This window comes from Pectinophora gossypiella, chromosome 22 (genome assembly GCF_024362695.1).
Source record: "Pectinophora gossypiella chromosome 22, ilPecGoss1.1, whole genome shotgun sequence".
Classification (NCBI taxonomy): domain Eukaryota; kingdom Metazoa; phylum Arthropoda; class Insecta; order Lepidoptera; family Gelechiidae; genus Pectinophora; species Pectinophora gossypiella.
The window spans coordinates 10909084-10936696 of NC_065425.1; the positions used below are offsets into that span (position 1 = coordinate 10909084).

The window sequence follows — 27613 nt, forward strand, 5'->3', positions numbered from 1 at the left end:
TTACGGAATGCTTGGAGCAACCCTTGAAAATTACGGAATGCATGGAGCAACAAACTTCCACTCCCCATTTTAGGAAGAGACAAAAACAGCCTATGTTACTCTCCATCTTTTCAACTATCACCACTTAAAACATCACGTCCATTCGTCGCTCCGGTTTGCCGTGAAAGATGGACAAACAAACACTCCCAAACATACACTTTAGCATTTATCATATTAATATGGATTACATGCGATAATATAATGCGTACTTCTGTCTGAGAACTGATATTAGGCAGCTAAATTACTCAATTGTATACCAATATTTTATGTTTATTTTTATTTTTTTTAAAGAACGTCTAGGGCCCTGTGCCGAGGTTTTTCTTGCAGCTTCTTTTCCCCGGCTATACAGGTTGTGAGAAGCTGCAGTAGTTTTAGGCGGATGAGACGTTCGTTATGTAAAAATTGACGATTCAAAGTGTAACTATGTTACCTACTAAATAAAGATATTTTTGAATTTTGAATTTTTTTGAATTTCTACATTTGTAAAAATAATGGAGGAAAGACGTTTTGGAATAATACGCAGCGCAGGACCGATCGTCGTGGAGATCCTTGGGGGAGGCCTATGCCCAGCAGTGGGCGTCATACGGCTGATGATGATGAAACATACAATCTTGTTGGGAGTGTTTCATACTAATAAGAGGTCACGACTAATTATGCTCAATTGGGGTAGTTAGAGGCTTATGAACTAAGGATGGTATTAATAATCTAATCTCAGCTGAGACTGCCCTCAAGATCATGCTCAAGTCCCTGTTTTTATATAAGAACTGTCACATTGACATGATCTTGAGGGCAGTCTCGAAGCTGAGATTAGTTTATTAATACCACCCTAAGTACTCGTATGTACGGTCACGAGCATTAATATGTAAACACTTTGGTACCATGTCTCATTAACTTTTTTGACAAATTGAACTGTAAGTCTCACTAAATGTCAAATATGTTAGTGCGACAGAGTCCTAAAGTGGGTACATTATATTGCTCATGACTGTACGCGTTTTACCGAACTATATTAGACCAACGTAACAGGGTGGTGCAGTCGAGCGTTTCCGTTGGGCTAACGATCCGGAGGTCCCGAGTTCGACTTCCGGGGATACTATTTTTTTAAATAAAATATGCTCATGTTTGACCACAATCTCACCTGATGGTACGTGACGATGCGATCTAGGATGAACCACGCTTACTTAGCAAATGCCTATTCACTCTAGACTTGAAGGCTGCCAGAAAAAAAAATACAGGGTGTTAGTGATATCGTAACGAAAACTTTGAAGGATGATTCAGACCATGATTCTGAGTTGATATCAAGTGGAATTTCCGTCGTAAAAGTATTATAAAAATTAATGAATTTTCCGACAGGAAACCGGACCTGTCAAATCGTCAGGTTAGGTAAGCGGACCATGTAAAAAACGGGAAAATGCTAGGGGCATGAGAAGAGGACGACTCGAATAATTTTATTGTTTACTTAACGGTTCCTAACAATATTTAGTACAAAAGCGGCTTCAATAAGTTTCTAATCACTTAGAGCTAAGTGTCGGCAGCTTCGGTAAAGACTTTAGCCTTACTTTAGCTCAAGATAAAGTTAAAATCAAAGTGATTTTAATTACGCGAGATCAATCGGAGCTAAACTCAAAGGCGTTGGGCGTATAAAGTGAAAAAGTTACCGCCAGGATTGTACTCAGAATATACAGCGAATTAGCGACCCTCTCAAATGGCTAAAGTTTCTTAGACAAGTTGGAAACTATCATACAAATTCATACAATGTATGTGATTGACATAAGGTGACATGTGAATTCCATACATTTTTATCACTGTCAATCTTCTTCCATCGTGTGGGTTGTGAGGTGGAGTACCAACCTCATCAACCCTGGTGTCAGAGTTATTCTTGAGACGCCAAAGGCCCCTGACATGACTCATGTTACGACTACTTACTTACATTAGTAAGTAGTAACCGGGACCAACGGCTTAACGTGTCTTCCGAAGCACGGAGGAGCTCGAGATGAAAACTTTTTTGTGGTCACGCATCCTATGACCGGCCTTTGCGAAAGTTGCTTAACTTCAACAATCGCAGACCGCTGCGCCACCGAGCTACACCCTGTATAAGTCGATGCATATCCCAAGTCCGTCCCACCCCTTTGTAATTGTAAGGAAGGAAGTTTCCAGAAAAGGAGTGAGACATTATTAAAACTTGGTCGGACTGCGGTGCGTTACATAACTGAAGTGAACGGTTTGAAATTAAAAAAAAATACCCGAGTCGACTTCCTCGCGAAGTTAATTTTAGTAAATTCCAACCATCGCTCAGTTTCTAGTGGATAATTGCTTCCACTCCTTTGGGTATATTAAAACATAATAAAATCACGCCTGTAAGTTATATTCGTACAAGGGTGAGCAGTGTTGCTAAGTCACACAGACCGTATTCATATATCGTCGCCTTCATCATCATTAATTTAAAATCCACCCTCTTATCTGGGGATTCTCTTAAAATACATAAATGTTTTTGTCATAATTTTAATTATCATAATCCTTTTTGCATGACGTTTTTTAGCATAATAGACTTTCCCATAATAACATCTAGGAATACTGGTTTGTTAGGTATAACTTATTTTTGGACTAATATTTGTTGGTATTTTGATTCGCATATAAATAGGTATCCATAATTCTTTTTTAGAATAATAGTGTTTTGTCATAATTTTTACAAGGCATAATAGTAGGTTAGGGTGAGGCGGGTACGCCGCCAGCATGTTTATCTTACACACGAAAAGTATACTGAATGATGACTGAAAAAATATAAAAAGTCACAATCATGCAAATGCAGCCAAGGAAAAAGTAAGTTTCGAAAATGTTCAAAGTTGTGCCAAAACTTTTCTTAATCGGAGTATAGTTTTTATGCTTATAATAATTATGCTAATATATCAATATTGTCATTAATTATTATGCTTATAGTAGTTATGAGTTTCAAAATTATGCTTAAAAAGTTATGACAAATTAGTACTATGCGTAACTAATAACTGAACAAGTAACAGTCTGCCATGGTAAATTATTACATAAAATGTTATGAGTAAAACTAGAGAACCTTTTATCTGTGTAGCATTCTCCATGCTACTTTTTAAAGGAAAAATAGGGCAGTGGTTTCCCTCTTGCCTTCCGCCCCGAAGTCGCTGTCTGACGCGAGTGGGATGGCGCCCAGGGTAGTCTATTTCAAAGCATAATACATAACATCACGTCGGTATGCCCGAGAGGGTAGACAGAGCTGAGTAGTACACACACTCCTCGCCAGCTATGTTTAAGTCCCATGTAAGAGGGGGCGAGCCTATTGCCATTAACCGGACACAAATCCAGGAAACCACGTGATATCCATTACCTATAATCCAAACATGAAGTTAAACTTATAAAGTTGAATTCACTTTAACAAACTTGGAATTGTTTTTCTTATTCTCCTTAGGTATATGTTGTATTAAATTGTATAGGCTATTTGTATTTATGTATATGTGTGTAAATATATGTGTGTATGTATTTATTTGAATATAATGTGTGTATATTTATATATATTTTTATTTACGGTATTTTTTAGTTATTTTGGTATCATTGTTTGTTTATTGCACCATCCCGTGCTCCAATGCGTAGACTTCTTTCACCCTAAGGTTGCCAGGCAGAAATTGTGCTTATTTTTATTCGTATGTTTATGTCCTATGCTATCTTCTATGCTGTTCTGGGAGCAAATAAAAAAACATAGAACACGTTCAGCTGCTTCTCTTCCCGGGCATGTCGTAAAAACCGACAGAGGGATTGTGTCCTCTAACATGATGGACTAATGTTATGGGCGATAGGCTGATCCCTTATCACCATAAGGTTCATCATATCCATCTTTGGACTTCGTATCAACAGTGACTGCAAGTTGTCTTTGATTACTTGTGGCTCTGCCCACCCCATTAGGGATTACGGGCGTGAGTTTATGTATGTATGTATGTATGTTTATGTCCTTTGTATAAATGTCGTTGTGCAATAAAGTATTATTGATTGATTGATTGAATCCAGTGGTTTAGAGCCAGAGGTAAGTAATCACGTAATGCATGTAAGATCCGAATTCGAAAACTTACCTCTAAGCTCAGAATCCCAATAAAAGCACTTCTCAATATTAGCCCACTATGTACAGTCATGAGCAATATAATGTACCCACTTTAGGACTCTGACGCACAAACATATTTGACATTTATAGTGAGACTTACAGTTGAACCTTGCAAAAATGTGAATGTGACATGGTACCAAAGTGTATACATATTAATGCTCGTGACCGTTTGAAGAGAAGTGTCGGTCGAACAAAGATTAATAGACACCAAGTGACAGACGGACAGACCCATAGTATTTGTGTTGCGTAAGCCTAAAGACGACGCGGGTTCGATGTCTGGCGAGGCAAATAATAATTATCATCATCCCCTTAAGATTACAAATACAAATATACTTTATTGCACCAAAACAAAATAATCACAAAATACCCTTAACTAGGTACATGGCAAATGGCGGCCTTATCGCTTAAAGCGATTTCTGCCAGACAACCATAAGGTGAGGAAAAATGATCATTATCCCGTTTTTCACAGGGCCCGCCGTACCTAACCTAAAAAATTGACAGGTCCGGTTTTTTACAGAAGCGACTGCCTGTCTCGAAGATAGTTCCTGGGACATATAAAGACATAATATTGCAATTTGACATTTGCGCAAGTAAAAGTAAATGCACAATGCAAACAAATGTTAAATAGCAATATTGCGTTCTTAGATGAATTGATTCGATGTGATTTTAATCCCCCTGGACGGTCAAATTACATAATATGTAAACATTGAATTTCATATGTTTCACATCGATAACATGTGAAACATAACACCTACCAAACATACACCTGGTAATAAATACGTTTTCAGAACTAATCTCGCGTAGATTTCACAAGTTAAACATGTTTACATTCCATTCTGACCAACAGAGCAGCGCAGTATATAGAACAAACAGTATAACAACTACAAACTCTAAATTGTACATTCCAATTTAGTATTTCATAATGTCCTATTACGCAACTATGTGGACTCCTGTTCCAACTTCAAAAAGAGGAGTACTATGTTTGTCAAAGCACTGGCATCTCACGGCCCTAATTATCTGCGTGAGCAAAGCTGAGTCACAGATTTAGTATCGAACAAGACAAACTAGCATCAAAGTCTTAAAATGAACACAATACTCCATACATACATAAACTTAAACCTTTTTCTCACCAGGGTAAGCAGAAACTATGGAATCCCATTTGTATCAATCTGATGGTTATGAAATATGGTTACAAAAACGACAAGTAAATTCCATTATCGTAACTGGTTATCAAGCAAGAAAAAACTTCCATGTTCGTATCTGGTTAGGTACCAAAGATCAGTTACGAACGTGGATTAAAGGACATACTTTTGTTTCTTACTCCACATTCATTACTCGGTTCATACACGCACGCTGATTTAGAGTAGATCGTACTAAGTCTTACGTTATTTGAACATTTTTAAAACAGTCCATCATATTGAGAAAGAAATAATTATACGACGCGCCCGGACCTAAAAGTTACTGAACGCAATCGATATTGAAGAAATAGAAGACGAGAAATTGGTATGAATTAGTTTTTGTAATAATAAATCGGGGCGGAAAATAAAAGCTGTGTTTCCTCATTCTCTCCATGTTGGTAAAACTGTTTTATTGGCTGGGATTAATAGCGACGTCTGTTTAATTTCTTGGTTACTAAGTTACATTTTCAAATATCTTGACATTGAGGTAAAAACGAACGAACTAATTGGTTCCTAAAATATGCGCTAGATGGCGGTTATCCGTGACAGATATATCGATTAGGACATAATCACAAAAATCAATTTGTAATCTCTAGTTTGGTTAGGACACTGCCTTGTCTATTTACCTCAGTAAAGGGTTGTCGGAGTTGGTAATCCACCTCACCACCCACACGATAAGGAGAAGACTTCAGTAAATACATAGTCATTACATGGACATGTCAGAGGCATATGGCAGCCCAACAGTAACCCTGACTTGGTCGACGAGGTCGATCATTGCTCTCATAACCCACACGACAGAAAATTCCATCACTATCAACTCCCTAGCATTATCCCGTTTTTCACAAGGTCTGCTTACCTAACCTGAAGATTTGACAGGTCCGATGTTTTACAGAATCGGCTGCCTGTCTGACCTTCCAACCCGCGAAGGGAAAACCTGCCCAATACAGGTTAGGTCACATATACCTCCGAAAATGCATTTCGACAGAAAAACTCTAAAGAAAAATCCAGGTTGCGCGTCTGATTGTATATCTTAGTGCTAGCCTTGAGAATGGAATGAACTCTTATATTTAACAATGTTACGTTCTAATACAACTTGTACCTACATATATAGATCGGAATACTAGAGCTTTCTATTTTCAAAAATGGATGAGAAGATTTCAAATCTTGTATGGAAACCAATTTACTGTACGTTCAAACTCTAAAACTTACAGCGGAAGTAGATATAGACTCACTTTCTACATTAGTTCTAACACTACGTAAGGTTTTTTTTTTAACAAACCATCATTTCCATCGCCCTAGCAGTATCCCGTTTTACACAGGGTCCGCTAACCTAACCTGAAGATTTGACAGGTCCGGTTTTCTACAGAAGCGACCGCCTGTAAACAAATGTCAAATAGCAATATTGCATGTGGTTTGGTTTTCAAACGGGGAGCGCCAGTGCGAACCATGTACCGGCTTTGCACCAATGAGTTATTAAATTTTGTGTGCAGTGTTCACTACCATACTTGGATCGACCCTTATAGACGGCGATACGGCTCACCACCTAATACGCTAGTATAACAAAAACTCGGTGAGGTGTAAATGGTGTAATAAATTAACTAGTTGCACTTAAGACCTCCTGGTTACATGTCGTTTCTGTAATAGACCAAAAAGACCTACAAAAACATAAATTTTATAATTATGACAACTAATCTATACTTATAATAAATCTGTAGAGAGGTCGATTCTATACATGAAATATATTTTCAAAATAACTATCAGGAGGTGATTAGTGATCGATACTGACGCCAAAAATGCAATCACCAAAATGTTTGTCTGTCTGTCTGTATGTTCTTTATAGAAACAAAAACTACTCGACGGATTTTAACGAAACTTGGTACAATTATTCTTCATACTCCTGGGCAGGTTATAGTATACTTTTCATCACGCTACAATCAATAGGCGCAGAGTAGTGACGGGAAATTTTGGGAAAATGGGAGAATGGAAACCAAATTATCATAAACTAATAATCTAAAAAATTATAACAATTAATTATTTAACTGAGCTACTTATACTATAAGCTCAATTAAAAATAATAAAATTCAGCATTTTTTAACCTTTCTCTCACACACACAAAGATCTCTCTTCTATAACACGCCACGCGGACGAAGTCTACAAATAATTCGCTGGGCTCAGTGACTGAACTTTTGCTCTTTAATTGTACCTCTAACTACCCCATTTGGGATATAGTCGTGAGCTTATGTTACATTGATTCAATGTGGCCTTTTTACCCCCCTTGTTGTTACACATACAGAAGTGTGTTTATCAGCAAGTTAATTGAAAAACTGCTCGCGGAATAAGGGACGTGGCTAATTAGGGCGAGGGTGAAAGATCGGTCCGGTCCGTTCAATACGTCCGGATTACCGTCGCCGGACCGTTGCGGATATTCCCGGATTAGCCGGCTCTCGGGAAGGTTGCTCTTTCACCAGGACGGGAATCCGTTGTTGGAAATTGCAGGTTTACAGTTTTTTGGGCGAAAATTGTGGGTTATTGGTGATCGCTTTTAACAAAGTTTAAAGGTGGTTGGTAATGATAAATTTTATTAAAAAATATATTAGTTTTAAAACTAAAACTCGACTACGGAAAAATTGCGCCTTAAAAAGTATGAAACAAGAAAATATTTCTCTGAAATTCTTCCGAATGTTTAGGAAATAGGCGCGATATTTCCATACTCGGGTTTGAATTTTAAACTTATATTTTTATTTATATTACTGCTACCGGCCTTTGCGAAAGTTGCTTAACTTCAACAATCGCAGACCGAGCGCGTTTACCGCTGCGCCACCGAGCTCCTAACCGGCAACCGTACCTATTAACTTTGAAACAATATTGTGTATAAAATCCAAAAATAAATAATTAAGTCAAATTAAGGCACTAAAGCCATCTTTTGACGCTTGAGCGCCTAGCTAACCGTCGAACCACCTTAAGTGATTAGCCTGTACAAATGAAACGAATGACGAACGTGGAGAAAGCAAGAGCATTGTGTCATGATTTCATGATCAAAACATTCGAAGCAGATGGAATACCAGTCTGCTTACCCGGGAGGGAAATAGGCGTGAAATTATTTAATGTATATAGATACGTATTTAGTGTGTACACCATGATGTGATAGTGAACATCATTGACCAATTACTTCCGGCGTGTTTAGTTAATATTCCGCTTTGGCCTCGCAGGATTAGTTTAAAACTATGCGGGTAGCTAAATAATTCATTCCTTCTAATTACAGTGCGGAACCAAAATGGCCGCCGGACGCCGCTGCATGAGTTACACTGTCTACGTCATCGTGTCGTTTACATACATAATGCTGAGTGAGGCCTTTTTTATTAGGGACGCCGCCACCATCATCTGTAACTATATAAGTTCGTAATCGTCTTTGTAGACAAGTTAATGTTTTTTGATTGTGTTTTTTTTGTTTCTGTGCCTAATTTTGTATGTCTTTGATATTGAGATTTAAATAATAAACGTTTCTTTCGTAAACTCAAGCCGGTAAAATCTAAAGAAATGGGCAGAGCCAAGTAATCAAAGACAACTTGCAGCCACTGTTGATACGAATTCCCAAGATTGATGAACATTACGATGACAAGAGATAAGCCTATCACCCATAACAGTCCCTCTGTCAGATTTACGACATTCCCGGGAAGAGAAGTAGCTGAACTTGTTCTATGTTTTTATTCGTTCCCAGAACAAAATAGGAACTCATACATAACTGTTCAAAATACATACACGTATAACATACCTACTTCCTGATTCAATTACAGGTTAGGTCATAAACTCCTGAAAATAGATTTCCTCTCACTTTTAACGATGTTTTCCTTCATCGTGAGCATGACTTATGATCCAAATATGAATTTGTTAACAAATTTCAATGGTTTCGAACCCGACCTGAGATTCGGACTGCACGATCCAAGTGCCGCGTTGGGTTGGCTTACACAGTTACTCTATATACGAGTACGTAGATGCGACAAGTGCAAGCTACAAGAAAGACTAATATACAGAGTGTTCGTCACATCGTAACGAAAACTTTGAGGGAAGATTGACACCATGATTCTGAGTTGATATCAAGTGAAATTTACCGTTGCAAAAGTATGGAACTGAAAAAAAAATCATGAATTTCCCGACTGAAAATTCCACTTGATATCAACTCAAAATCATGGTCTGAACCAGAATCATGTTTTCAGTATTCATTACGGTGTCACTAGCAACCTGTATATAATGCTATCTACATTGATAAACGAGGTACGTCTATTGATCAATCCCCGCGATATATATCGCGATGCGCGACATAGCATGACTCATGCAGCAAGAGTTGTTTGATAGGAAGTATATAGCGCAAGCTGTTAATAGTTAAGCAGGGAAAGTGGATTTTAAATCTAGTGCATGTCTCACTGCAGGACTCAGGCTTCTGAACAGGTTCAAATCCCAGTGGGGACACATCACGAAATCACTTTGTGATCCCTAGTTTAGTTATAGGACATTACAGGCTGATCACCTGATTGTCCGGAAGTAAGACGATCCGTGCTTCGGAAGGCACGTTAAGCCGTTGGTCCCGGTTACTACTTACTGATGTATATACGTAGTAGTTACGTAACTCATGTCAGGGGCCTTTGGAGGCTCAATGGTGACCCTGACACCAGGGTTGATAAGGTTAGTAATTCACCTCACAACCCACACGATAGAAGAAGGGGATAGAATAAATATGCCGTGCGCAATAGACGAAGTTATGGATATTTATATTACTAATACGTATATATACATTCCGTATATGTATATATACACAGGCGGAAAACTATTTATAAAAAACATACTTAGTTGCAGTGCAACACCTTGCGAAATGACGTAAAATTGACCTTCAACAAGCTTATCCATGATAATTACGTTGAATAAGTTATTCTGACTAATGTCCCTTTCTGTATCTATTTTGTTTAAAATATTTTTGTATTGTATTCTTCTATCGTGTGGGTTGTGAGGTGGATTACTAATCCCATCAACCCTAGTGTCAGGGTTACTACGGAGCCGCCAAAGACCCCACTGACATGGCTCATGTAACGACTACTTACTTACATCAGTTAGTAGTAACCGGGACCAACGGCTTAACGTGGCTTCCGAAGCACAGATCATCATTCTTTCGGACAATCAGGTTATCATAATTAAAGCACATAATAACGGGTTCTTACCGCGTTTAAATGGGGATATGAGACTCCCGATATTTCGACACTGTTGCAAGTGCCATGATCACGGGATGACTGATGAGATTGGAGTGGAGTAGGTAGATCCATAATTTTCCATAATTTTTTTATGATAATAACCGCGTAAACTTAAAACAATGTATAATCAGGTTATCAGCCTGTAATGTCCTAACCAAACTAGGGATCACAAAGTGATTTTTGTGATGTGTCCCCACCGGGATTTGTACCCGGGACCTCCGGATCGTGAACCCAACGCTCACACCACTGGACCACTGAGGCCGTTTGTATTGTATTGTAGTGCCTAATAAAGGCGAACCCCTATGGAGATAATAAATAGAGTACTTAAGCATAGGTAAATACAAGGGTTTACCTCATGTTAAAGTTATTGTTAGATATAATAATATATTTTAATTCATGCCACTAAAAAGACTCGTAAAACATTTTATTATACAATTGTTTACCTTATTTCTACATTCACAAGGTAAGTTAAAAGGTCTAAGCCCGTTGACGCAAAGTTATAGAGAAGAGTAATAAATTCGTGTCCACATTCAACCGTTGAAAGAATATACATACACTAGCTTTTGCCCGCGACTTCGTCCGCGTGGCGTGTTATAAAAGAGGAATATTTGTGTGTGAGGGAGTGCATATCAAATTTCAAGCATCTAACTTATGCAGTTTAGATTTTTTCATACAAATGTTTCTTCCCGCTAACTCCCGTTTCCGTGGGAATTTTTGAAATATCCTGTTGTAACTAAGCTTTAAGTTGACTAAGTTACCTGCATGCCAAATTTCAAGCGTCTAACTTAAGCGGTTAAGATTTTTCATACATAAGGATTTTCCCGCTAATTCCCGTTCCCTTGGGAATTCCGGGAATTCCTTTCTTAGTGCACCTCTACGGTACCTAAGCTACGTCCCTTCCAAATTTCAAGTGCCTACGTTTAGCCGTTTAGGCTGTGCGTTGATATGTCAGTCAGTCAGTTTCTCCTTTTATATATTTAGATAAACAGCCTATATACGTCCCACTGCTGGGCACAGGCCTCCCCTCAATGAACCGGAGGAGGTATGGAGCATACTCCACCACTCTGCTCCAATGCCTGTTGGTGGAGGTGAAATAATATAATACCAACGAAAAATAGGGTTCGGGCCCTGCCGGAGCCGTGGTAGCCCAGTTGGTAGAACGCTTGCCTCTCACTTTGAGGTCGCAAGTTCGAATCCAGTACAGGCCTAAACGGATCATAAATCCGCAGAAATAGAAAGGGACTAATGATGGATAGCTGAAGCACCCGGGCGGAAATAGGTATCTGGCTGGTATGCAAAATGTTTGACGTGTGCTATTCATTTATCTGCCGGGTTATTGGCTAATGTATTTTTTTTTGCGTTGTTTAAGATTTGTGCCTAAAATTGACGCGTGTTCCATAGAGGAGAATGGACAAAACTTGTCTAAAAACCTCCACTGACGAGACTTATATGTAATGAAAGCTTCTTATATCTTAGCATAAGTATCTTACCGATTTTCATTTATATTGCTTTCTGAGTCTGATCTGGGTGACAATAACAAAAATTAATAGATACCTCTCCGATAGAGGCGGCCTAAGCTATTATTACCTATTGCAAGTAATCGTCATCATTAGCAAGTCACTACGGTATTGCATAAAAGTTTATCAGCAACTTTTTTCGAACTCAATACTATTAAAATTCAAAATTCAAATTCAAATTATTTAATTCGGACTGTATCCATATATGTTAGTAACAAACAACTTATATTCTAATGTGTTAAATATTCTTGGAACACGGTATTTTAATATTATCTCGGCCAAAATAATTGTTAGCACCTGGCTCTTCAAACATTTTTCTATAAGTATTTTGCTTGAGCACCGCAAATGTCACAGTAGCTTTGAATTAAATGAATGTGGAAAAAGAAAAGACTAAATGAGACAAATCTTAAAACTACTAGACATTATCTGGACGAAACCATATAAACGAAATCGCAAGTAACTAGTTAGTAAATACGTTACTTAGCAAGGTAACGGAGGAAGTGAGATCACATCTGAAATGGGAGGGCTTATAGGATCCGGGATCTCATCTATATTGCACTATACGTAGATCTCAAGTACGCGTGAATAGGTCAAGATAACACTAAATCAATTTACTGTTATTGTGTCCCATAGCAGGACAGGCCTAAACTAATGATTGTAGAATTTGTTGCGTCTAGGGCCCTGTGCCGAGGTTTTTCTTGCAGTTTCTTTTCCCCGGCTATATAGGTTGTAAGAAGCTGCAGTAGTTTTAGGCGGATGAGACGTTCGTTATGTGGAAATTGACTATTTAAAGTGTAATTATGTTACCTACTGAATAAAGATATTTTTGAATTTGAATTTGTTGTCGAATTCATGTTTGGATCATAAATGATCATCACGTGCTCAGCGGTGAAGGAAAACATCGTAAGAACACCCACATACCAGAGAAATACATTTTCGAAACCTGTATTGGGCTGATTTACCCTTCGCGGGTTGGAAGGTCAGACACGCAGTCGCTTCTGTAAAAAACCGGACCTGTCAAATCTTCAGGTAAGGTAAGCGGACCCTGTGAAAAAGGGAATAAGGCTAGGGATGTGATGATGATTTTATATCCCATAGGCCCCGCACCTACATGAGGACGATTGTAAACGATCGTAAAACTTCAGCACGCATCTACACGTTCATTCAAACATAACACAAACTGGCTATATACGTCCCATTGCTGGGCACAGGCCTCCCCTCAATCAACCGGAGGGGGTATGGAGCATACTCCACCACGCTGCTACACTGCGAGTTGGTGGAGGTGTTTTACGGCTAATAGCTTAACGTGCCCTCGGAAGCACGGAATCTTCTTACTTTTTCAGACAAGTGATTCAAGCCTGCAAAGTCCTTATCAAACAAAGGACAGGTCAGTTAATACAAAATAAATAAATTATAAATAAAAGAAAGGAACTGAATACACAAACATTACAATACACTTTTTAATGGCCTCTGTGGTCCAGTGGTTGAGCGTTGGGCTCACGATCCGGAGGGTACGAATCCCAGTGGGGACATATCACAGAAATCACTTTCTGATCCCTAGTTTGGTTAGGACACTTTTGTTTTTAAGTTGATTGGATAACCTAGTAGCTCAAGCTAACAACACAGAATCTACTACTAAAGATCTGTCTGAGCATGAGGAATCCCTAAATCAGGAAGCAAAAGCTATAACAAGCTATAACAAATGAAAAACAATGTGCCGTTTGGACAACAGATGATACTGAAATTCTTTTAAAAACATACGAATCTAAACTTGAAATGTTAGAAACGCCAAAAAAGAAAACAAGGATATGGATTGCAATATCGGAAACCTTAAAACAGCATAACATCGAGGTTACTCCAGATCAAGTTAGATGGAAAATTAATGCTCTTGCTAAAAAATATAAGGAATGTGTTGAAAGTGGCGAACATGAAAAATTTAGATACTATAAAGAAATGGATAATATTTACTTACAGTACAATGTTGAATGGTCTTTGCGTAGCATCTGCGGTGTGAAGTTGAGTGATAGAGTGAGAAACAGTGTGATAAGACAGAGATGTGGTGTAAAAGACGATATAGTGACTAGGATTGAGAAGGGAATGTTAGGTTGGTTTGGACACGTAGAGCGGATGAAGGATAATAGGATTGCAAAAGCGGTATATAAAGCGAAAGTTGATGGTAGGGCTGGCAGAGGAAGACCGAGAAGGACTTATGATGACCAAATTGGAGATGTCCTTAGAAAAGGTTCAATACGATCTACTCTGAACCGGCGTGCGTGTATGAAGCGATTGATGAATGTGGAGGAAGCAAGAGAAGTGTGTCAGGATCGAAGCAAATGGAATTCTATAGTCTCTGCTTACCCCGGTGGGAAATAGGCGTGAGTTTATGTATGTATGTATGTACAATGTTGAATGTAATGATTACTCACTACTCAATGCAGAAAAAATAGATAGAAGACAGGCTTGTAAAAGACAATTAGCTAAATACAGGCTGATGACCTGGTTGTCCGAAAATAACATGGTCCACGCTTCGGAAGGCACGGTGAGCCGTTTTGGTCCCGCTAACTACTTACCGATGTAAGTAAGCAGTCGTTACATGAGCCATGTCAGGGGCCTTTGGCGGCTTAATGATAACCCTGACACCAGGGTTGATGAGGTTGGTAATCCACCTCACAACCCACACGATAGATGAAGACAATACACTTAATTAAAATAGCAATTTATTCCAAACAACTAAACCAAACCTACTCCGCCACGCTTTACGCGGTTTCGCGAAAAATCACTATGCAAGACAACGGGGCACCCTGTATAAGTACAATTAGCCTGACCTATATACAGGGTGATCCTAACAAATTGTGGGATCACCGCGGGATGGCTCAGTCGCGCTATACCATGCTATACCGATCTATAGAGACTATACCATTACTCAACCCCTACAAGGGAAATTAGGTTTGGATGGTATTCTTGTAACAAAGTAACACAGAGAAAAATATTTAGGAAAACTTTGGTTTGGTCATTTGACTTTTGGGTTTGGTTACTGTGGTTTTGGTTTTCTTGCCACTGGTTGCCTGGAAGAAATTGCTGGTTAGCAATAAGGCCGCCAGATTGTATTGTTTATTTCGTCCATGTGTGTAAAACTCCGTGGTCTAACAGCCTCCGTGGTCTAGTGGTTAGAGCGTTAGGCTCACGATCTGGAGGTCCGGGTTCGATTCCCGATGGGGACATTGTCGAAATCACTTTGTGAGACTGTCCTTTGTTTGGTAAGGACTTTTCCGGCTTGATTCACCTGATTGTCCGAAAAAGTAAGATGATTTCGTGCTTCGGAGGGCACGTTAAGCCGTTGGTCCCGGCTATTAGCCGTAAAAACACCTCCACCAACCCGCAGTAGAGCAGCGTGGTGGAGTATGCTCCATACCCCCTCAGGTTGATTGAGGGGAGGCCTGTGCCCAGCAGTGGGACGTATATAGGCTGTTTATGTATGTTATGTATGTGTAAAACTTGTTTTGTATGTTGTGTGCAATAAAGTATATTTGTATTTTAACCGACATCGGACGGCCTCCGTGGTCCAGTGGTTGAGCGTTGTGCTCACGATCCGGAGGTCCCAAGTTCGAATCCCGGTGGGCACATATCACAAAAATCACTTTGTGATCCCTAGTGTGGTTAGGACATTACAGGCTGATCACCCGATTGTCCGAAAGTAAGATGATCCGTGCTTCGGAAGGCACGTTAAGCCGTTGGTCCCGGTTACTACTTACTGATGTGAGTACGTAGTCGCCTTTGGGGGCTCAGTTATAACCCTGACACTAGGGTTGATTAGGTTGGTATTCCACCTCACAACCCACACGATAAGAAGAAGACCAGCAATAGCTTTGAGCATTAGGCTCACGTTGTCGAGACAGCGGTTCGATTCCGGATGGGAATTGACACTGATGACATTTCCGAAATCACTTTGTGAGACTGTCCTTTGTTTAAGATCCCGTGGTTCAATCCTGTGATGTAAAAAACCTGCAGTGTAGCAGCGTGGTGGAGTATGCTCCATACCCCCTCCGGTTGATTGAGGGGAGGCCTGTGCCCAGCAGTGGGACGTATATAGGCTGCTCATGTTATGTTATGTAAAAGGTTTTGCTAATTGAAATTGACTCAGTGGTTACTGTCAAAACTATTTTATTATACATACATATTTATATAAACTCACGCCTATTTCCCACCGGGGTAAGCAGAGACTATAGAATTCCATTTGTTTCGATCCTGACACACTTCTCTTGCTTCCTCCACATTCATCAATCAACAAACAAAACTAAAAAAAAAACTAAAACAAAACTATTTTATAGTGTTAATGGCCCCGATTCCTGCAGACACCGCCTAATTTTATTTTAAGTTATATCCGTCATTTTTATATCCGTCGAAAAGGAAAGGGACGGATGATTCACAGCTCTTAATTTTAGGAAGAATGAGTAAATGAATGAATAACCCGGGCGAATCAAAAGGTACGTCGCTGGTATGCAATCCGTTTGACGTGCTGTCTACTTAACTGTGTCGGGTTATTGACGGATGTAAAATTTTTAGACGGTTGGTTTAGATTTGTGCTTAAAATTGACGTGTGTTCCATAAATTTTATGCTTGTCGATTACCCGTCCCTTTCCTTTTCGGCGGATAAGAAAATGACAGATATAACTTAAAATAAACTTAGATGGTATTTACAGGAATTAGCACCAATGAATTTTTTGATAATCGCAATAAAATTTAATTATGACCAAAATTTTGAATAATGGTGTTTTATGAGTTATGGATTTAATATTGTCATTGTATTTAATTAAGCGTAAATCAATTTAATTTTAAGCATTTTGACATTTATATTCACTCATCTTATCTTATAATTTTGTCATTGTATTTAGTTAAGCGTACCTAGTCAAATTATTTTTAATCATATTCACATTTATATTGACTCACATTATTTTAATATCTATCACAAAATTTAAATTGTAATTTAAATATATGTATCTGAATTAAAAATTGTACACTTAAGACTGATATGCTGCAGTGGATGTATGTAATATTGTTTAAGACCTTCTTAACCTGTAGCAATGCAATAAATACATTTGAATTTGAATTTCAAAGAAAATTGCATGTTATATCCTTTAATAGTTTTTTGTTTTTTTTTTTATTGTTTTCTCTCTTATGTTATTTCATTGCCTGTGTGAAACGTGTACTCCTGCAAAGGCAAAAATTTGTGAGACGTAATTTGCAACTATAACTGCAACTATTATTTATAACCGTACCTAAATTTATATACTACACTGCGCTCCAAAACGGGTATCCTTGATGTAGGGAAAAAGTCCGCAAAACTGAAGTGGGACTGGGCCGGACACGTTTGTCGAATGCATCCGGAGCGATGGGCACGGGTTGTTACTCACTGGATACCTAAGGGCGGACATAGATGTCGAGGAAGACCGCGTAAAAGATGGTGTGACGACCTCAATGCTTATCGGAAGGATTGGCCGGAGATCGCGCAAAGTCGAGAGGAGTGGAACAATCAAGGGGAGGCCTTTGCCCAGCAGTGGGATCGTATAGGTTAAATAAGATAAGATAAGAATTTATACACAATAAAAAGGCGCATACTTGGTTCTCATTGTAAAGTGACAATAAACAGGTATATTTGAATTCAGAATAAGCGCAGTGCAATCTTAATATTCCAGCTTCAAATATAAATGAAGTTACATTTACTCCTTTAATATTAGCATTCGGCTTAAGCCAGTCTGTCGCGAGCTGATTGGCTCTTCGTACGTGGCTTAAGCCATTTCTGCAATCCCTTAGTCACTTGGGTCCCGGCTTGATTGTAACTTGAGCCCGTAGCTTTGAGGATTGCTATTTACTTAGTGCATGGATGTAATTGTTACAATATAACTTATTAATTGTATGTATCTAAGTAGAAATTGCTATTTAGCAATAAGACCGCCGATTATGCTTCTTTTGTCACTTTTGTAATTGTTTTTAGTGTTGTGTTTATAATTCACATGAGGTCCGTCTTGCCATATGCACACAGTCTATGAAAGTAAATATTAGGAATTGTGAGATCATGTTAGTATTTTTTTTTGACGTGACTTATTGTAGATTTGCAGCGGATGGCATTAACTACTTGGCCGGACAAATGGGGAGCGCTGAAGGCTCTCACCCGGTACAACGTTTAAGACAACAGGCCTGAGGGTGCCCAGTTGGGCGCGAACCTCGGCTCAGGGCGTCGTCTGAGAGGAAAAATATTTGAAAGAATTAATCGACCCTAGCGGGTCGATAGCGATAAGCGCTGAATGAGGGAAGATCATGTTAGTGAAGAAAGAGATAAACAACAAAAAAACTATTAAAGACTGTATGCAATGGATTAGTAAGTAGTTCTACAAAATAATCAACAATTCAAACACACATACATAAACTCACGCCTATTTCCCACCGGGGTAAGCAGAGACTATATAGAATTCCATTTGCTTCGATCCTGACACACTTCTCTTGCTTCCTCCACATTCATCAATTGCTTCATACACGCACGCCGGTTCAGAGTAGTCGTACGTACTAAACCTTTTCTAAGGACATCTCCAATTTGGTCAATTTGTGTTTATATGTGCAATAAAGCGTTATTGTATTCGCTTGGATTTCATCTAAACTTTTATAACATAATTTATAAGATGTTAAATGATCCGTGCTTCGGAAGGCATGTATAAGATAATGCTGTCTACATTGATAAACGTAGTACGTCTATTGATCAATCCCCGCGATATATATCGCGATGCGCGACATAGCATGACTCATGCAGCAAGAGTTGTTTGATAGTAGCATCAACGTCGTGCCGACTAGGAGTCGAAGTGGTCGCCATGGCCGAAATCGGTCGGAGAGATCACATAGTTAAGCAGGGAAAATGGATATTGCACTGCAGGACACAAGCTTCTCATCAGGTTCGTATCCCGGTGGGGACACATCATGAAAATCACTTTGTGATCCCTAGTTTGGTTATAGGACATTAGGCTGATCACCTGATTGCCCGAAAGAAAGATGATCCGTGCTTCGGAAGGCACGTTAAGCCGTTGGTCCCGGTTACTACTTAATGATGTAAGAATGTAGTCGTTACATGAGCCATGTCAGGGGCCTTTCACGGCTCAATAATAACCCTGACACTAGGTTGCTAATTCACCTCACAATCACAACCCACACGGTAGAAGAAGATAATTTATTTTTGACCTTGGAAACTACCCAATTGCCGTTGCGGTCGTTTTGGCGAATTTTCGGCCGAAACCGAAGCAATATAGCACCGAAACTCATTGAAACCGAAACTGAAAGTTCGGTCGGACACTCATCATCATCATCATCGGCCCATTAACGTCCCCAGTGCTGGGGCACGGGCCTTCCCTATGGATGGATGCGGGAGATCGGGCCTTAAACCATCACGCGGGCCCAGTGCGGATTGATGGTTATTAACGACTGCTAATGCAGCCGGGACCAACGGCTTAACGTGCCTTCCGAAGCACGGAGGAGCTCGAGATGAAAACTTTTTTTTTGTGGTCACCCATCCTATGTCCGGCCTTTGCGAAAGTTGCTTAACTTCAACAATCGCAGACCGAGCGCGTTTACCGCTGCGCCACCGAGCTCCTCAATGAATATTTATGCATGTTGTAATAACTAAAGTGCTTAAGCACATGCCCATAACATTTATCATAACCCATTTGACAGGGAATTCATTTGTCTTGTCACAGGCCATTAGACAAATAAAAGATAAACAGAACTTATAATTATGCTTCGTCTCTATTAATATTTGAATAATGCACAGTTAAAAGCTTCGGTGTAGATAATTTGTTTTTTATCGATATTTTTAACGTTTATAAATGGGTTTCCTTACTTATTTAAATATTACGAGCTATGAAAACGCCACCCACCCACGCTGGAGCAGCGTGGTGGAGTATACTCCACTGTTTCAGACCCCCACCGACTGATTAAGGGGAGGCCTGTACCATAGTATTAAGAATAGACTAGCGGTCGCCCGCGACTTCGTCCGCGTGGATTTCGGTTTCCACGGAAAGAATGATGATGAATGAATGATGTTTTAAATGATTAAATTTCGGGTAAAGACTCTAAATTGAGTAACTATATAGATCAATCACTACACATCCCTAATCATAGGCCTGGCTTTTTTGTAGGACCATTTAAGATAAATATTTCCAACATATCATACATTACATAACAGTTTTGTCAACGCACGCCAGAATTGCTCGCAGATGGTAGATGTTTTCCTATTTACTTGACACTTATCGTCATATTTTTGACAATTCACAGAGTATCTTTATAAATTGTGGCCTATGTGTTATTCTGATGTATAAGCTACATTATTGTAAAGTTTCATTAAAATCCATTCAGTAGTTTTTGCGTGAAAGGGTAACAAACATCCAAACATCCATACTCGCAAACTTTCACATTTATAATATTAGTAAGAAGTAAGATAATACTACGAACAGTAACTCTTCGCTCCGCACCTATTCTAAACGGCTGCTGACCTCACGCCCTCTACATACTTTAATTTAGGTAAATAGTAGCCGGGACTTTAATGGTATTAAATGTGTTCCTCTAGTTAATAAGTAACTTGTAATGTATACCTACATTGATTTAAAAGATGTTTTGCTGTTGCAGTTTCTTGTCATTTCTTACCCTCAGCCATAACACCTTGCGAAATGACGTAGATTCAACAATGTTATGTTTTATGTCTTTTTGTAATTATTTATTTTTATTTTGGTGCAATAAAGTGTATTTGTATTGTATTGTATTGTTAAATTGACCTTCAACAAGTTATCCATGATAATTACGTTGAATAAATAATTCAGATTCTACTACTTAACACGCCTTCCGAAGCACGGATCATCTGACTTGCGGACTATCGGATGTTCCGCCAGCAAGTTCCTAGTCAAAGTGATTTTATGAGCTTAGCAACTGGACCACGGAAGTAGTTATTTTTCTTTACTGGCAATTCAGTACAAATATGAAAAAAAGTTACACATTTTAACTGAAAATAAAGGAACAACTTGCTCACCATGTGTGTCGCGGTGGCAAGAAAAAAGGGCCGCATTCAGCATAAGCTGTGGTCGGATACGACCCCTGGATTTTGGGTTTTGGTCTGCCCTGACTGAGGTAATGTCTAACGAATGAGTGTTTTTAGAGCGTTAGGCTCCCAATCTGAGGTTCGGGTTCAATTCCCGATGGGGACATTGTCGAAATTACTTTGTGAGACTGTCCTTTGTTTGGTAAATGTGAGCTACGGTGATAGCTGATTACTAATAAATGAATAAAAAATACTTAGCTTATGAGAGAGTTATTTAATGTATTTTCACCAAACAAGAACAAGACGAAAAAAAAACAAAACCAAGATACAAAACATTGTTTTATGTTTACGCAGTTATTATCATACCTAAAACGAATAATAACGGGTTCTTACCGCGTTTAAATCAGGGGAGTTAATATCGGGAGTGTCATATCCCTGATTTAAACGCGGTAAGAACCCGTTATTATGTGTTTTAATTATACAAAACGTCAAAAAAGAAATATAAAAAACATGAAAAAAGATTATAAAATCTGCGAAGAGTTCGCAACAGTAAGGCACTAGGACGAGGCAGACAAGGCAGGGGGTAGGGTGGGTCTAGGCAGTAGAACTTTGCAGGCTTGAATCAGCGTGGTGGAGTATTCTCCATACACCTTCCGGATAGATTGAGGGATACCCGTTATGTTACAGGTTATGAGAAGCTGCAGATGTTTTAGACGGGTGACACTTTCCAAATAAAATATGTTTGTATAAAACTTGACGATTCAAATAATAAGAAGGCGCGTTACAGTTGAGTTTGACTACCGTAGTCTAGCAAATGGAATTCCATAGCCTCTGTTTACGGGTCTGTAACTTTAGTTCGAATGTTTGGCGAATGCTTATTCGACTGAAATATTTTTTGAAACCCTTTTTAACGAATGATAATTCTTCCGAGTCAACTTTGTATCGAAGAAATTTTATCGACGAACGGTTGACCGAAGCATTCATCGAACAAGAAATGTGAGTTGTTCGATGAATGCTTCGGTCAATTAATTATCATTCGTTAAATAGGGTTTCGAAAAATATTTCAGTCGAATAAGCATTCATCGAACTACTGACATTCAGAATAAAGTTACAAACCCTCTGTTTACCCCCATGGGAAAAGTGTAGTACTATGTTACCCACTACTATAATACTATAATAGATATCCGACCTTTCTAAAAAGCGCTTATGTAGTTTTCCCTGTAAGGCCATGATAGCGTGAAGACACGTGTGTTACCCTAGTATACAGGGTGTGTGTTGCCTCTGTAATGGCTGGAAAGTGGTTGTAAACAGGATGTTATTTGTTTTACAATGACTATAAACTGACTTTATTTGTCACATCACAATGGAGGACTTGCAGTGCAGGGATTTTTATTTTAGTCAAGTATGTTGGCCAAAGATGATTCCGTGCTTCGGAGGGCACGTTAAGCCGTTGGTCCCGGCTATTAGCCGTAAAAACACCTCCACCAACCCGCATTGGAGCAGCGTGGTGGAATATGCTCCATACCCCCTGCGGTTGATTGAAGGGAGGCCTGTGTCTAGCTTCTTTTTTTTTACTTGACATATTGTAGATTTGCCGCAGATGGCATTAACTACTTGGCCGGACAAATGGGGAGCGCTGAAGGCTCTCACCCGGTACAACGTCAAGACAACAGGCCTGAGGGTGCCCAGTTGGGCGCGAACCTCGGCTCAGGGCGTCGTCTGAGAGGAAAAATACTTGAAATAACTAATCGACTCTAGTGGGTCGATAGCGATAAGCGCTGAATAAGGGAAATCGTCGACCACGCCGGCGGGGTCGGTATCGAGGTTCTAACTCTAAGTGTGGTCGACACAACATCTATTCCTCTTCCATTCATTTCTGTCAGTCGCCATCTCAGTACTCACACCTTTCACACACATATCCTTCTTCAGGGGTCACCTGTGTCTAGCAGTTGGACGTATATAGGCTGGTTATGTATGTTGGCTCAACTATGCCTGATGGTAAACATAGAGAAGACCCAATTGCAGTAGGAACTGAAAAGCAACGCAATGAGTCAGTTTCGAAGCAGTTGCGACTACCATACTGGCCTACTAGGTGCTTCTTCACGCTTCGCTTAAAGGACCCATGTTGTAAGGAGGGAACACTAATTGCAATGGGTTCACGATCCGGAGGTCCCAGGTTCGAATCCCGAGTGTCTAAACACTAGAAAAATTAGCCTCAGAAATCTCTTACGTAAGTTACCTGTATCCCTAAAGGGGTAGACAGAGGTGAATAGTATGTACAGTCATGAGCAATATAATCCACTTTAGGACTCTGTCGCACTAACATATTTGACATTTAGTGAGACTTACATTTCAATTTGTCAAAAAAGTTAATGTGACATGGTACCAAAGTGTATACATATTAATGCTCGTGACCGTACACCCACGTTTCGCCAGCTATGCTTAAGTCCCATGTAATACGGAGCGAGCTTTTGCCATTAACTGGTTAGAAATCCTATAAACTGTCTCTTTTTATTAAAGAGGCGCGCTTGGCGGTGGAGTAATCACCATTCCTCTCTTCCCGTCAAATCCTTCACCTCCTGATACGACACGACCTGCACCTTCTCTTTTATTTGTTCCATACATGTTCTCCTAGGTCTACCCCTTCCTTTTTTCCCTTTAATTTTTTCTTCTATAATGTATGTTATAAATGAATCGTGTGGTATCAGGTGGCTAATCATATTTAAAAAGAAAGAAAGAAAGAAACGTTTATTATAAAGGGACACCACAGCAACAAATATTATTTCCTCTCCGGTTCTCTATAGTCTTCATTATGGTTCTCTTTTCTTCAACTCTTTCTTTCCTATAAACTACGTGATATCAATTGCGTATCATCTATGATTTATTTTTTACGTAAGTTACATTTTAACCATTACCATGTCCACAAACGTCTGTTACGTCTCACGTAACAAATAAAAAGGGAATTAACGTCGAAATTAACGTTCATAACGTTAATTACTTGAAACCTTTCACGGAAAAACGAATTAAGGAACATTAAATTTAAATGTTCGTACAAATCGGAAAAACCCGTGGTAGCCCAGTTGGTAGAAAGCTTGACTCTCACTGTAAGGTCGCAGGTTTGAATCCCATTACGGGCCCAAAATAGATGATTTTGGAATTCGTTTCGGAAGTCTTAATTAAACGGAAGTAAAAGAAGTACGGTCATAGGATGGGTGACCACAAAAAAAAAGTTTTCATCTCGAGCTCCTCCGTGCTTCGGAAGGCACGTTAAGCCGTTGGTCCCGGCTGCATTAGCAGTCGTTAATAACCATCAATCCGCACTGGGCCCGCGTGATGGTTTAAGGCCCGATCTCCCTATCCATCCATAGGGAAGGCCCGTGCCCCAGCAGTGGGGACGTTAATGGGCTGATGATGATGATGATGATAAAGGGAAGTAAGGTTCCGTAAAAACAATAGATGGCGTTGTACATCTTTAACGCGATAATTACCTATTTACTCATAGCTCGGGTACAAAATTATTCAAACATATAATATAATAGCAGAGACATGTATAAAAATAATTGCTTGATATTTGGATCAGTTATGGTATAACAATTTTGTTGCTACCTATTGCTTCTCTTTATTTTGATCAGATTAATAATCGGTGGAAGGTCTGTTGTGCCTGGGTGTATACGTCTGTTATCCATGAAATTAGAAGGATAAACGAAGGCAACTCTGTACAGTCATGAGCAATATCATGTACCCACTTTAGGACTCTGTCGCACTAACATATTTGACATTTAGTGAGACTTACAGTTTAATTTGTCAAAAAAGTTAATGTGACATGGTTTCAAAGTGTATACATTTAGTACTCGTGACCGTACAGCGCCATCTATAATTTCTTGAGGAACGTAGCCTGGAAAGTACATACATACATAAACTCACGCCTATTTCCCACCGGGGTAAACAAAGACTATGGAAATCCATTTGCTTCGATCCTGATACACTTCTCTTGCTTCCTCCACATTCATCAATCGCTTCATACACGCACGCCGGTTCCGAGTAGATCGTACTGAACCTTTTTTAAGGACATCTCCAATTTGGTCAATGTAAGTCCTTCTAGGTCTTCCTCTGCCAGCCCTACCATCAACTTTCACTTTATATACCGCTTTCGCAATTCTACCACAACATTTAATTAAATTAAAAATAATAAAAAAAAATTTAACAGCCTCCGTGGTCTAGTGGTTACAGCGTTAGGCTCACGATCTGGAGGTCCGGGTTCGATTCCCGATGGGGACATTGTCAAAATCACTTTGTGAGACGGTCCTTTGTTTGGTAAGGACTTTTCAGGCTTGAATCACCTGATTGTCCGAAAAAGTAAGATGATTCCAAGGAGGGCACGTTAAGCCGTTGGTCCCGGCTATTAGCCGTAAAATCACCTCCACCAACCCGCAGTGGAGCAGCGTGGTGGAGTATGCTCCATACCCCCTCCGGTTGATTGAGGGGAGGCCTGTGCCCAGCAGTGGGACGTATATAGGCAGTTTATGTTTATGTATTTTTTTTTCATCTATTCTTTCATTCTTGTTGATTATAAAAAGCTATTGTTGTTACTTGCACATTTAATGTTATTTCATTGCCTGTGTGAAATGTGTATATTCCTGCAAAGGAAAAAAATAATGATCCGTAATTTGGTAAGTCTATAACTGCAACATAAAATCTCTCTTTATCTCTTTACCAGACGACCTACTGAACTATATCGCTACCTACTCTAAATTTTAAGTAGAAACTAATTCTGCTAAGCTATTAAGGCTTTAGAGGATAATTTGATGAGTTTACTTCGGAACTATTATACCTTAATAAATGGAAACATCACAAATTGCTACTTAACTTATTTTTTTCGCAATATACTCTTCTATCGTGTGGGTTGTGAGGTGGATGACCAACCACAACAACCCTGGTGTCAGGGTTACTATTGAGCCGCCAACGGCCCCTGACATGGCTCATGTAATGACTACTTACTTACGGTAAGTAGTAGGCGGGAGCAATGGCTTAACGTGCCTTCCGAAGCACGGATCATCTTACTTTCGGACAATCGGTTGATCAGCCTGTAATGTCCTAACCAAACTAGGGATCACAAAGTGATTTTTCCCCACCGGGATTTGAACCCGGTACCTCCGGATCGTGAGCCCAACGCTCAAACCACTGGACCACGGAAGCCGTGTATTATTCCTCATTCTATGCTATTGTGACAACCATTTTTATTATGTATCTACCTACCTACATCAAAAAAGACGTTTTTTTTTTGTATTATAGGTACTACCTACCTATTTCAAGTGTCTATGGAGCAGATAAGAAAACATTACCTCCTTAGTAAGGAGGTAAAAAAACAAAATAAATATTTTGTAAATTATTTTTCATACTTCATCATAATCTCACGTAAACGTCATCCCGTTTTCACTGGGTCCGCTTTTTTTACCTTTGATGGTTTTACTTTTAGTCCACTGAAAGATTTGACAGGTCCAATTTTTTACAGACTCTCTAACCTTCCAACCCGCGACGGTAAATGCGGGCAATGCACTTCTATTCTGATACACTAATTTAACAAAGATTTTGCGTAGGTATATTGTTTCACATAGGTAAATAAAATAAAAAAATCTAAGTTCTGAATTGCCAATTTTTCCGAACGCACCGGCCAACCTCAATTCCCTAATAACCTAAACATAGAATTCTTACAGCGTAACCAGAGCGTGTGCACAATAATAACTTGCCTGAAATGTTTACGCGAATCTACCCTACGCCCCCTATTTGTCTGGCCAAATAGCGAAGAAAATGTATAAAAAAAATCGTAAAAAAAGGAAAAGAAAAAGGTTCCTATACGACATCCATAAAACTCATACGTAACTGAAGACACAATCCAACTAATCTCGCCTCAACCTTTAGTTGTCCTGTTTCGTATTTACAACAAACACACTGACAAAAATAATACAGCCTAACCTAAAATTTAGATATGGGTATACTCACTGTTCGGTGAAAAGCACTAGCACTTAGCATTCACATTGACACTACATAGCACTTAGCACTAAAACACGTTTTATTTTATTTTAAATCGCGATGTCGAAAGCACGGGACGAGCGCCGTGCGTACGGGTCGAAGGCGCGAATTGTACTGGCGAATTCGGATAAAGTGTTGCCAGGAATAAAATGAACGTCCCGTGGGAAAATTTTCGGGGTAATTCGGGATATTCTTCCTTTTGTGCTTTTTTTGGGTTTCCTCTTATTAGTTTATCTTTATAATAATCAATAGTTCTTAAACTTTCCAGAATATATCTACATGCAAAATATGAGGTGTTTTAATATGCACTGATTATTTAAAACGTTTTATTTGCAATAGTATTAATTTCTGGTTCTAAAAGAATCCGCATATTGTATATGAAGCTAAGGCTGCTGAAATACTTATAAAATACAGTGAAAAAT

At 39.2% G+C, this 27613-nt stretch overlaps 1 protein-coding gene across 3 annotated transcripts in view; it reads right to left on the reverse strand.

Moving 5' to 3' along the window:
• LOC126377061 (alpha-2Db adrenergic receptor) overlaps positions 1-27298 on the reverse strand; it is a 595604-nt gene extending 568306 nt beyond the window's left edge. For 2 of the 3 annotated variants that reach the window (XM_050024692.1, XM_050024693.1), the window contains exon 1: positions 27162-27298. The gene's annotated coding sequence lies outside the window, so the exon portion shown is untranslated. Of the gene's footprint in view, positions 1-27157 lie in introns of all 3 variants that reach the window. The other variant, XM_050024694.1, reaches the window with a different exon arrangement.
• Positions 27299-27613: the final 315 nt, after the last annotated feature.